Source organism: Takifugu rubripes, chromosome 2, assembly GCF_901000725.2.
Source record: "Takifugu rubripes chromosome 2, fTakRub1.2, whole genome shotgun sequence".
Taxonomy (NCBI): domain Eukaryota; kingdom Metazoa; phylum Chordata; class Actinopteri; order Tetraodontiformes; family Tetraodontidae; genus Takifugu; species Takifugu rubripes.
Window position 1 is genome coordinate 12,381,522 of NC_042286.1, and position 13,072 is coordinate 12,394,593.

The 13,072-nt window shown below is 44.8% G+C and overlaps 1 non-coding gene across 1 annotated transcript; it reads left to right on the plus strand.

Annotated features, from left to right (window-relative positions):
- The first annotated feature begins 3,136 nt into the window (after positions 1 to 3,136).
- Positions 3,137 to 3,218, plus strand: trnal-aag (transfer RNA leucine (anticodon AAG)). Its single transcript has one exon. It is a non-coding gene; the product is annotated as a tRNA-Leu (tRNA).
- The last annotated feature ends 9,854 nt before the right edge of the window (positions 3,219 to 13,072 follow it).

A 13,072-nucleotide genomic window follows, 5' to 3' on the forward strand; every position in this document is an offset into this window, starting at 1 on the left:
TCGGTCTAAACTGAGCCAGTGGGCAGTCGCGGTGAAATGCCACCACCTGTGAGCTATAAAGGCCCTGAAAAGGCTGCTATTCCAAACAAGTAATGGAGAGCTGTTAGCTCTATTGAGCCCTGCTCTGAACTACTTCAGGAAATAAACAGTTCTTAGAGAGGTTTCCCGGTTGGCTATTTCCTGTGGCTACATCCATATGTGCATACTCAAACAAATCAGGGAATAATAAAGAAAAGCAGCTGGAGATTTAAACATTGCTGGTAAACTAAAACACCAAGTCTTTGCTAACCTGTAATCTTCAGTTCATGGCCCAGAGTTCCTTCAAAGCTTTCGGATCCTGGTGCAGAATTCCTGCAGTGGAAAAGCAGCTTATCTTAATTGCTCTGCTCGCTATCCTCTCTCTGTTGGTTACAACTCCAGAGGCAGTTGTAGCAAGCGGATAGCGGGTCACCGCTGGGAAGTAAATGAAAAAGCATTTACAGGCTGAATCGTCGCCTCAGTGGGACCGTGCTCCGAGACGTAGAGAGGCCCCACAAAAGCTGGGCAAAAGCTAAGAGCTGTTAGTCAGGAAGGCAACACGTTCCCCAAGAAATATAAAATCTTTTCAGAACCTGTAATTTACAACGTAAAGTAATCGTAACGTACAGGTTATTTTTGCTAATGTATCCAAAATCTCCAAAGGTATCAGGGGACGTCTGAAAGTGTCGTAGCTGTGTTTTGTGGACTAGAACGTTGCTGTGGTAGCCTCTGCTGGGTTCACATGCCAATGGTAAAGGTTTCCATGGTAACGGATCGCAGGTACTGAAGTCGTTCACAGGATCGTATACACAGCTTGACAAAGAAAACAAAAAACCCGTCATGTTTGAGGGCGGTTAAATCCTCTCATGGAGCGAACGAAAAATGATTTTTTTCCATTGGTGATGTGCAAGTTAAAAACCCCTGACCTCCGTCAGAATGGAGTATTTGTGACGCAGACCCGATTCGTCAAGTCACTTCTCAAAAACACCTCTCCTTCATCATCTCTTGAGATCGTGTGTGTGCACGAACGTAAAGACGTTGATCCAGCCGCGCTTTCAGAGCAGAACGGTGAAAAAACACACAATGTTTAAATTAGCAAATGCTAATAATGCAGAGTCTCAATGTGTGTTTTTGGATACAAACTCAGCTCAGACGCATCAAAGGTAAAGAAACCTGGTTCAAAACTGTGGAGTCAGCTGGGCAGGCGAGGTGCTTGGGCGGAACGGAAACCATTCTAGTGCCTCAATACCCAGAAACCCTGGTGAAAAACAACTCTGGGCCAGAACGCTCATAGAAAATCTCCCCCACACTTGTCAGACCTGACAATGATGCTGAATATCTGCAACGGTGACAATTGGCACAGCTTGAACTTTGATTGAGCGACGCTTAAAATTCCCACCGGGTCCTCCCCTGATGACATTTGCTCTGGCACGTTTCAATTGTCGTGTTTCCCGGCCTGAGAGAATCTGTTTCCTCGTGCGGCTTCCCCTGAGCCTCAAATGAGAGGAACCATAATGTGCATAATAAATCAGCCCTTCGCTCACAGTGAAGTGCCCCTTTAAGGATTCCGAGACGGGAGAATTAAAGTACGATTAGAGTTTATCTGCAGACCCTGCTGAAGCATGAAGATATTATGTTAATGCACTCTCTGCAGAAAGTGGGGTTTTCATAAACTCTCTCATTTATTTGTAATTACGCTGCATTGTGTGTCCCGGTCTATAAATCTTAGCTTATTAGAGGTTGTCTTCCCACCTTCCTTTCATTTTCCTTTTGCTCCATTTGTATAATGATTTTTATGTCTCTCAGCGCCCACACGTGCACTTAAAACTGCAATAAACAGGTAGTAAATGACAGCTGGACAGGCTAATAGCAAATAGCCTCGTTCACAGGATTCCACCTGCCTGAAACACCCTTCAGGGTCAGGATTTTACCGGATTAAACAACCTCCTGGTCAGTTGCTCCTCCTGGTCAGTTGCCCCTCCTGGTCAGTTGCCCCTCCATCCTGCCCCAGCAGCTTTACAGTGACGGCTGAGATGTAGCCGATGAGCACACGCTTGCTCTTCACACGCATCTGCTCCACAATCCTTAGCTGGACCAACATCAAAGGTGATCAGTGATAATGTTGCAGATCTTTCTGGCCGCCACAGCAACATTTTGTACTTGGACCTGTTTCTCTATTTCACCACTCTAGATCCCCACATGTCTAATTCAACCATCTGCCTCTCAGTTACTCAGTCTACCATGCAAACCTATATTAGGTGATAATTTCTCATCCCTCTCCTCATTTGAATCCCTTCCATCAATGATCTGATAATTATCTTCCTCAAATTACCCCATCCATTGCTGGGTGAGCCAGCTTGTGAGCTCATTTCCACCCGATAAATGCTTGAACTCAGGCTTCGAAAGGCTTGACGTGTTTGAGAAAGTTTACATTTTCATGACCGCTAACGTCATTTTCTTCACACAAAATTCCTTTAAGTTTTTTTTTAATGGTTTTAATTATATTATGATTTGTTTCATATACCAACAATACAAAACATTTAATGATATTTAACTGATAATTGTCCCACAAGTGGCGCACATGAGAGTTTATGATAAAATCATGCTGGTAGTTCACCTCAGTCGTCAACAGACACCGGGGTGCGTCGTTGCTGGTGACAATCCTTTTAACTGAGACAGGTTTAAAGTGAGCTCGGCGGGCTAATTAAAATGTTGATTAAAAGGAATGATGTTCAATGAGAGGGAGAGGCACAAATAATCCACACAGCACAGTATGAAACCAAAACAGAAGGTTAGAAATGAAAGACTGGGAACAGACTGTGTTTTATTAATGAGCACTGGGGGGAACAATTCACAAACAACCTCTCTCTCTCTCTCTCTCTCTCTCTCTCTCTCTCTCTCTCTCTCTCTCTCTATCTATCTATCTATCTATCTATCTATCTATCTATCTATCTATCTATCTATCTATCTATCTATCTATCTATCTATCTATCTATCTATCTATCTATCTATCTATCTATCTATCTATCTATCTATCTATCTATCTATCTATCTATCTATCTATCTATCTATCTATCCATCTATCTATGAGACCTGATTTGATTTGCTTGTTTGTTGTGGTAGTGTGGCCGAGAGGTCCAAGGCGCTGGATTAAGGCTCCAGTCTCTACGGGGGCGTGGGTTCGAATCCCACCACTGCCATAAGGAGCGTTGAGAGACAGCAAACAGCCATTTTCATTGTTTTCCACAGTCAGCTACGGCCACGACACCCAATATTTGACATACAGTGAATAAAAACTGACTAAAACTGCTCGATGTGAAATGAAAGCAGATGTTTCGCATCAACACAGACACAAATCGAATACCTGCAGCCGGCTCCTCGTGGCGACACTAAAACTGCATCAAACTACAGGTGAAAACTAGAACACAGCCATAAATACTGATACTTAAGCTTTTGGGTAATCCATACCCAATATTCATCTGGTGGGGCACGTTTAAATAAAGGTACCAAATATTGGTATATTTTTGTGGCCAAGCTGTTCCCACAGCAGCTGCTGACATTAAAGGAGGTTTCATTTCCATCTATTAATCTCAAGCTCACTGTGACTGACACCACTTATATACGTCAGGGTGGATAAAGGCACCGACCCAGTGAGGCCCTTAGTCTCTGACTGGATCACGGTCGTAACCACGTTGACAACAAGGATACATTTTATTACTATTAACTACAGCTGGTCTCAAGTCTCGCCTCACACGTCAGTAGCCTAAACCATCTAAAGTCTTCAGACTGTGACCACACATGAATAAATCCTGTTCGACCAATGTTTCTGATCCCAGAGCTTTTTCTGCTTCTCCTCTGATCATTGAAAAGATCCTTAAAGTAAATGAAACAAAAGCGGTTGTCCTCCTGCGGCCTCTGGGATGAATCCACAGCATAAATTGGTCAGTTACTCGTGGCCGTCAATGCTCCCCCTCACTTCCTGTCCTGAGGGCCGAGCTAACGGGCTGAAATGTCACGTTCATTAAAGCGATCCGCAGTCGATAACCCGGCTTGGACGACGTCCCCACGGAGGCTAATCGCGCAGCCGAGGTCGATGGGGTGCAGAGGCAGCGCGGCATTATAGCAATAAAACCGTATTTTTTCTGCGATGGGATTGGCCGTCGATTTCTCGAAACACAAACCGAACGTGCGGTTTTGGCGCCCATCTGAGCTCGCATCATATATGAGCTGTGTCAAAAGGTCACCCTCAGGCATCGTTGATAGATACCCTGAATTTGCAAGATCGAGCTGAACGGTGTCAGGGGGGCTTTGATGTGGATCTTTAGCCCGTGCTTGAAAAATGAAAGCGTAACCACGGAAACCCACCAACAGCGACAGTCAGAGGTCGAGTGGTACGTCCATCCGTCTTTTATAAACCACCACTGCATTCCCTCCCAGTGGCCCCAGTCCTGCAGTGGTCAGCAACTCCTTCCTGCACATCTGACACGTCAGTTAGATCTTCACTGGGGGATTAAACACAAAGATCAACACACTTCCTGTCCTGGATTAGCTGCATGTAGCAAAGCCGCAAATTACACAAGGGAAATTGTTGCACTTTATGCAACACAGTTGCACTTATCTGCTACCTTCGACATGTCTGTCAGTCTTCAGAACATGTGTGTGTGATCCCAGAACCTCGCGATGGAGCGCTGATGTTGTCTAAATCGTTTGGGTTTCGTCTCGACTCCGTAGGTGTGTTTCGGGGAGTTTATTTCCCTCTGCGCTGCTCTCTGTAATAACCCGCGGTTGACAGGTTGAGTCTTCACATGATCCTATTAGGCCGCTGGTACGTCTCAGCTGACCCAGAAGCTGTCGTGGCTGCAGACTCTGCTGTCGGTTCTTGCTCTGCATCAAAGAAAGGAGCCGTAGAATAGACCCAGATACCCCCGTGTTGGGGCACCCAGATACCCCCGTGTTGGGGCACCCAGATACCCCCGTGTTGGGGCACCCAGATACCCCCGTGTTGGGGTACCGGGGAACACTGGGGCAGCGTAGGTGATCAGGTGGTCAGTAGTTTACTATCATTTTTGAAAGTTCTCTCTGCCTCTTTGCTGACAGTCTGAGAGAGATTCAGTGCAACTTGCGATATCATTTATAATTGCTTGTTTATTCCCTTAGCTAAACCGTGATGATGTAACCCTGTAGAAATGTTCCATCACACTCTTCAGTCAACACAAACTACGCTATCCTCCTCCTCATTCAGCCGGCCGGCTGTCAGCAGGGAGTCCCTGATGAATCTGGTCCTGCTCGAGGTTTCTCCCTGTTTCTGTTAATCCCCTTAACAGAAGAGCTACTAAAGATGACAAACATCAACACGAGTTGAACTGAATTCAATGGAATTTGGCGATATCTGAATGAGATTTGAGTTTGAGGCTGTGTCCTGTCACAACACGACACCCTGCATGAGGATGCAGTCGTGGTGCTAGCTGCACATATTCAGGCTAATCCTGGGGTGCATTGAGAAAGGTTCAGGTTCTTAAGGCCATGTGAGGAGAAAGAAGTCTCCTAAGGGCTTAAAGAGTTGGCACTTCAATCCTTTAATAATAACTCCACTGTGGCCTGACATTAGAGCCCAGATTATAGTTAGCTATCAGCCGAAGATGTGCTTTTGGAGCTGGGAGCAATGACACAGGCTGATAAATGTATAAATAAATGTATGGATGAATGTATCTTAGGGTGATTTCTCACCACCAACCCTTCTCTCCAAGTGTTTTTCCTTCACCGTTGATAAAAAAAAGCCTGATGTGCTTCGTCCACTTCAGACTGTATCATCAGCCAAGTTCCCATTTGTGATTAGAGTTTGATGAGGTCTGACTCTCACTGCCAAACGTCTGTAAATGTTGGTTCTAGCACCTTTCAGACAGGGGGAATTGAAATAACATCCTCCTGGGATTGATTCTGTGTTTTTCCCATTTTACCCTTATTGATATTTATAACAACTCTTGAGTTTCAGTAGCTTTATTTGTAGTGAGCAGCATGTAGAGAGTTGAGGATGTGAGGTGTGAGTAGTAAAAGAGCTGGCAGTGATGGACACTTTATTGTGCTAGTTCCTGGATCTCAGTAGCCGCCTTGGGTCTCCTTTGTGCTTTCTTCCTTGTGAAATGGCCATGACATGATGCCGAGCAGGTGAAGGTAGCATTGCTTTGCCTTACCTAGATTAGCTGCCTTAGCTAGTAGATGCTAGCAATGGAAGAAGTTCCTCCAGGCTGTGTCTGTCAGCCACAACGTTATCAGCTGTATTAGCCTTGGTTTAGCTTCTGCCCACCTCTACACATTCCCAATGACACAAATTCAATGTTTATTGAATGTCTGAAAAGCTGGTTGCTGAGCAAAGGAAACACACATTCCATTTTGACCTTTTGGATTTCAAATAGTTTTAATATTTCAGATTCAAGAACATTTATTTAAAATCATGTTTTGAAGATCTTGGCCATTCCAAAGTTCAGCCAGCCTGGGACTGAAAGGTATCCTTGAAAAATCTCGCAAAAATCAAAATTCCACCTTAATATGTGCACATTTACACACTGTTTGAGAGTAAAATCACACATCCCGATAATGTGAGTATATTTATATGATGCCCCATTACTCCATTGTATGAGGACCCTGCTAAAGTCGCTAATGTTCCCGTCTATATTCATGTAGCGAGTTTGCGTCTTTGTTATCTCCAACGGTACAATACCAGCTCCGTGGCCCCGAGGAGAAGGGAAGAGTGAAGCACTGCACCCATAATGGACTTATTCCACTTTCCAGTGGTGTTTTGTCAACTGCGTGTAGTTACATCATGTTCAATTTATGGGGACACGCTGGGAGAAAAACTCACTTCTCAGCTCATTTCTGGGTTTCCCAAATATCTGAGTATTTGAGACACTTGATGGATCCAGCAGTATCCCCCAGTATTGCAAAAATAAATACATTTTTCTGGGGTTTAACTGGCGTGTGACATTATCCTATAGGAGAGGCTTCCTTTATCCAATGACGTCGCCACCCCTCCCTCACTGCAACTGTGCATCTGCTGCAAAACCACCTCCAAATTAAGGTCATTTAGCACGGTAACGGGGCAGAATGGGACCGCTATTGCAAAACTGCAGCAACGCAAGCGCCCCCCCCCCCCCCCCCCCCCCTCCGACCCGTCCAACCAGCACAGCGTGGCCACTCCAGTTCGACGCATTACTGTCGATTTTAAATGCTGATTTGGGAGAGCAGCTCAAACCTGAGGCCCTCAAACACCTCTTTATGAGTAATGCTGCTTTTAACAATAAAGCAATAGCTAATATTGGATAACACATATTGTCCAAGCTAGGATTTTGTGTGTATGTGTGTGTGTGTGTGTGAGTGTGTGTGTGTGTGTGTGTGTGTGTGTGTGTGTGTGTGTGTGTGTGTGTGTGTGTGTGTTAGAGGCTTGAACAGACAGTGACTCACTAATTTGTAAATGTCAGTGGGTTCGCTGAGGTTAATTCATTGTCACAGTTTATGTAATTTATTTATGGGAAGAACGTATGCACAGGAGGACCCACACGTATCCAAAACTGTCATGTAAACATCCTCTGGTGTATATACGTATATGCGCGTATAAGCAGGGGAGTCACAAAAGGTTGTTGCTAAAGAAAGACTACGAAGCAGCTTTTAAAATTCCTGCTGCTGACAGAAATTTCAAGGTTTCTGCTGTCCTTTGTCAAATCACAAACCAGAGAAGAAATAGTCCCTTAAAGGAATTAAATGCAGCAAAGAATGTGAAAGGTTTCTCCTAACCCACAGGAGGAGGTCCACCATGTGAGCTGAGGCTTATCCAGAAGATCTGAGGACAGGATGCTCCACACAAGAGCTCCTCAGGCTCCTTCCACCTTCTAAGCTGCTGTAGCTGCTCTCATTAAGGCAGAGCGGGTGAGCCAAGCGTCCTCTGAGGGGGGAACGACACTGTGGGTTCTCCTCTTCATTTGCCCCCCCACCCCATTCAAGGTTCAGGCCCATGCCGCTGCTGCCTAAAGCTGTTTGATGGGTCAAGACAATGTCCTTCACAACCGCTTACACCTGAATTGAGCCTATTTGGAATCTCCTGTAAGAGAATATACATTCATTTAAAAGACCTTGGAGCTTCTGAGATGGTTCTGATTGAGAACCATCTGAGCTGGTTCTGATTCTCCATGTCAGAGAAACCTGACTGGGACATCGGAGGGCTCAACAGGCTGCTCCTGCTCCCGCCAGCACTTATCTCGTATTTCTATTAATGACATAAAGTCCTCCCAGTGCATTTTGCAGCTGGATGAACACAGTAGGCTCAGCATCACTGAGTTTAATCCCAATCGAATCTCACAGACTGGTTCAAATATCTTTCTCGCATAGTAAAAAAAAAAAAAAGAAGTGAAATTGCGGGTTGAGGGGATGAAAGAGTCAGATGGCCTCTGTAACACAGTCGGGTGGGCAACGAAAATCAACTGCTGCTCCACTTCTTGCCGGTGCGTTGGCATTTTCGGCTTCAGCCTCCGGCGCTACGTTTAGAAGCTGCAGTATCAGATGCATCGACCCGGATCTGGAACGCCATCTGGTGTCAACCACGCAACCGTGCTCCCCACGCAGACGCTCCGAGTGCGTTCACTTAACCTGGAGCGCCAGTATGAGCGCCCGGACTCTGGTTCCCTCTGCTGACCAAAAGTTCCCAACAGCTAACAGGTTGATTCCCACCTGTCTGACTGATGGGCATGTATGTACGTAGGCTAGCCTCCCGTGCTCGCCCGCCATAGACCCATCACCCTCAGCCCAGTCTGACCAGTCATCAGTCACCATCAGAACCGCTGGTGGCTCCACATGGAATCGTTGCCGTGTCGGGGATATGACGGATGGCTTCTGACAACATTTAAGAGTTGACCCGCTTCACATCACCCGCTGACTTCCTCCTCTTGTCCCTCCTGCTAGCATGGTTTTCGTATTGCTTTAGCCTATACAAAGATGCCGTTATTGATGAGCTACGTTAACACGATATTAACAAATGGAACCTTTCCAAAAAGGGGCACGTGGCGCGCCGCGGATGGGTTCGGTCAACCTGACGTGATGCATATGTTCTCAGTGGGACTCGAGAAGCTCCTGCCTGGTTACCTCATATTAGGCATTAAATGAAAAGAGAAAATGGGAAGTCGGCGGTGATGACAGGAATAAAGGTAATGAGGTTTGACTCGGAGAGGGAGGCGTGGACGACATACACGCATGTGTGCCTCCCACATATTTCACATGCAGTTTTATGAACTCGTGCATTAAAATGGTAATGCCTCAATTTTATTGCGCGGGGCTTCTTTATGAGCCACCTCCGTCGCGTCTTCCTGCCGTCTCTCTCCGCTTTATTCCCTTTCCATCTCCCCTTTTATTGCCCGCTCATTTAGTTTTGATTAAAATGTGTTGTCCTGCGCTTCTCGTCTTCACCTGCCCCCCCCCCCTCGCTCACAGTTTTGCCTCCAGGTCCACAAGAGAAAAATCATCTCTTGACCATCTGATCGTTTTATGCGGCGTTGAAATGTCTTCGAATTGATATATTTACATTTCGCTATGTGGGAGTTCATCTCTTGAGCTCGCAGCCTTTGTCTCTTTAAAACGAGCATAAAACCCTCCAGAATGACAAACTGGACCATTGAGAGAGAAGATGAGTAGGAGAATCTACCCAAAGGTCAAAATACAAACAGTTTAAATCCATAAAAACATCTTTTTTTTCCTGTTGTTATTAAGTCTCATGAGAAGTAACACATCCCTTTAATTGTCTTTCACTTCAAGGTCGTGACCTTTCCATTGTTTCCTCCAGAAGGGGCCTTGGGATTTCACAGCAGGGGTCCATTTGAAGTTTGCTGAGGAGATCCAAAGAACTGCCACTTCCAGTTTGTCGTGACTTATGCATCAATTCGTGACATCATGCCCAGTTTTACACCGTTCATAAACACTAGAAGTCCCAGAGAGCGGCCATTTGGCGTTTTTACCTAGAAAACCCACAAGAGGGCCAATTGGCCCCAAGTCCCCCCTGTGGACACTCATTTTGTTATGGAAATGTGGCTGTTAGTGGCACACGGCCGGAGCCACTTGAACCTGTGTGAGGGAGGGGACATACCTTACAGCTCAGGAGGTTCTTTTGAGAGCAAGCTTTAGTTGTGAGATGGATAAATACCTCAGTGAACATAGCCATAAACTGGACTATGAGCTGTATGCAGTGGAAAGGATCAACAGGAAGGAAGGGATCAACACACTGACATTTATTGTTAAAAAAACAAAACATATTTACAAGGAATGAAAAGGCAACTTTTTCCCAGTTATGGTGTGGAGGGTTGTTGCAGAAGTAATTGTTATTTTTGTGCTAAAAATAGTAAAAAAAAAAAATTTAAAAAAAAGAAACCCAAGCATATTTACAAAGAATGAAAAACCATGAATTGTGAGTGAAATACATTTGAGCAGTCACTCACAATCCTGGCACTGCCATTGGTCCTTGACACTCCAGCGGGCAGCAGGAAGAGAGGAAGCTCCTCTCAGCGTGGATTTAAATTAGATGGGACAAAATGTTCATTGATTCTCACCTAAATTGTTTACAGCGGTATTACCCACGTAACACACACAAAAAATAAATAAATGGAAGCCAGCAACCGTCAGAAATGCTGCTTTTAGTGAGGAACAAATGAGCCGCCCACACAGGCTAACTTCAGCAGGCCGTAAAATATCCACTCACGACCTGTTGTGAGCCATTAAACTCCCGAAGGAAAAGCCCAAGTGAACCAAAAGGTACGATTATCGAACAAAGTGCAGGGAAACAACCTTTAATGTGGTGTGGGTGGTTTGTTTCTGTTGTTGTTTTGGCTCCAAACGCAGAACTCCCGCATAGTAACTAAAAGCTTTTTAAGGCCAACGGATAAGACGGAGCATGTTTGTGTGTGTGTGTGTGTGTGTGTGTGTGTGTGTGTGTGTGTGTGTGTGTGTGTGTGTGTGTGTTCAACAGGGTCAACATTGACTTAATGACATTGTTTCGATCAGTCACTCCCAAACTTACTTCAATATTTTGTAAATTAGAGCAACAACACCGTGTTAGCTGCAACATTAAGCGGGCAGCTAGCGAAGGACCCAGAGTTGGTTAGCTCTGCGCCTCGCACCTTCGCCTTACTCTCTCTGTCGCCGTCATATTTGCTCCCAGCTCATTATATTGACAAGTAATGGTGGATTGCTTCCTATTGTTCTTTTTTCTGTTCTCATTTTCGCTACCATATGGAAGCACCAATGACCTTTGTATAATCCTCTAAATCACTCAGCCGGCCATGAGGAGCGTTTTATTTACCTCACGGTGGCATTTTGAATATGTCCACATCTGTCCTGTGGAGCTCCCACTCCACCATCCGTTTAACCAAGCCTCGTTTAACTCAGTTTGTTCCTCATCAAACTCTATGTGGTTTTTTTTTAAAAAACATTTCGTTTCTCTTCGTTACAAACTTTTGTCGGGGGTTTACGTTTCCATGTGATGGCAAAAGTCTAACGGTTAACACGAGTTAACGGTTTCTGCGTGTTCCCATGGAGAACCCTGTCCTGGGAATACTTACTCTAAAAAGGAGCTTCACAATGTTTATAATGTTGGATGATGTTCTCACGTTCAAGGTGTTCTCACGTTCAAGTTCAGGCTGGTTAAAGGAACCTCTCCCACCTTGGAGTTGATGCTATGATTTAGCGTTTCGAGGCCGTAGAAGGTATAAACCACAATTTCAGGGTGCAAAGAGAGCAAAGAGACAGTGTTTGATCTGCCCAGTGGATCGTGACCAGTCCCAGTTGCCAGCTTGAAAGGTCACAGTTGTGCACAACAAACTCACTAACTCATTTTCAGTGAAGGCATCGCCTCTGCTGAGCGGACAACCACCAGCAGCATTCATGTTCTGTCACAGGTTAATGTTCTAACACAGAGTTACTGTTCTAACTCGGGGTTAATGTTCTAACACAGAGGTACTGTTCTAACTCGGGGTTAACGTTCTAACACAGAGTTACTGTTCTAACTCGGGGTTAACGTTCTAACACAGAGTTACTGTTCTAACTCGGGGTTAACGTTCTAACACAGAGTTACTGTTCTAACTCGGGGTTAACGTTCTAACACAGAGTTACTGTTCTAACTCGGGGTTAATGTTCTAACACAGAGGTACTGTTCTAACTCGGGGTTAATGTTCTAACACAGAGGTACTGTTCTAACTCGGGGTTAATGTTCTAACACAGAGGTACTGTTCTAACTCGGGGTTAATGTTCTAACACAGAGGTGCTGTTCTAACTCGGGGTTAACGTTCTAACACAGAGTTACTGTTCTAACTCGGGGTTAATGTTCTAACACAGAGTTACTGTTCTAACTCGGGGTTAATGTTCTAACACAGAGGTACTGTTCTAACTCGGGGTTAATGTTCTAACACAGAGGTGCTGTTCTAACTCGGGGTTAATGTTCTAATACAGTTACTGTTCTAATGCTTTGTTTTACATTTTAAGGAGCCTTTGAAGGTGATCGCTGTAGCATTCAGAAACATTCTGCCTCATTATGAAAAATCCCTGAAACAGTAAAAGAGGCTAATTGACTCTGTAAAGGACCGGACATCCTCCAGTTCTGAAGTGAGAAACTAACATGAAAGTCTATAAGTGTGGCGTTATCTGTAATTAGGAGACATTAGTGTGCAAAATTAAATCCTCTTGTACCTGAGCTCCTGAGAAAATGACCCCACTCCAGTGATGATATATTACCTGGTAATTTCCTAATGGTAAGTTAATCACTGCAGGTGCAGTTTTTAAGGTGTTTTCACAGCATCTTTTACATATTTTTCCACTTTAGAATCCAAAGTCTTTTGAAATCCTCATTTGCTATCATGAGTCAAGTGATTTTTTTTTAAAAATTTTGTTAGCAGCCACCAACACGGCCAAGCAGGTCTTCTTTGGATTAGCATCACTGAAGCAAGAAGAGCAGGCAAACTTTTTTAGTCGATTTGGGGAATCTACATCTGCTTGGAACACGTCTGACAGGGACCGACTGGGACTGGGA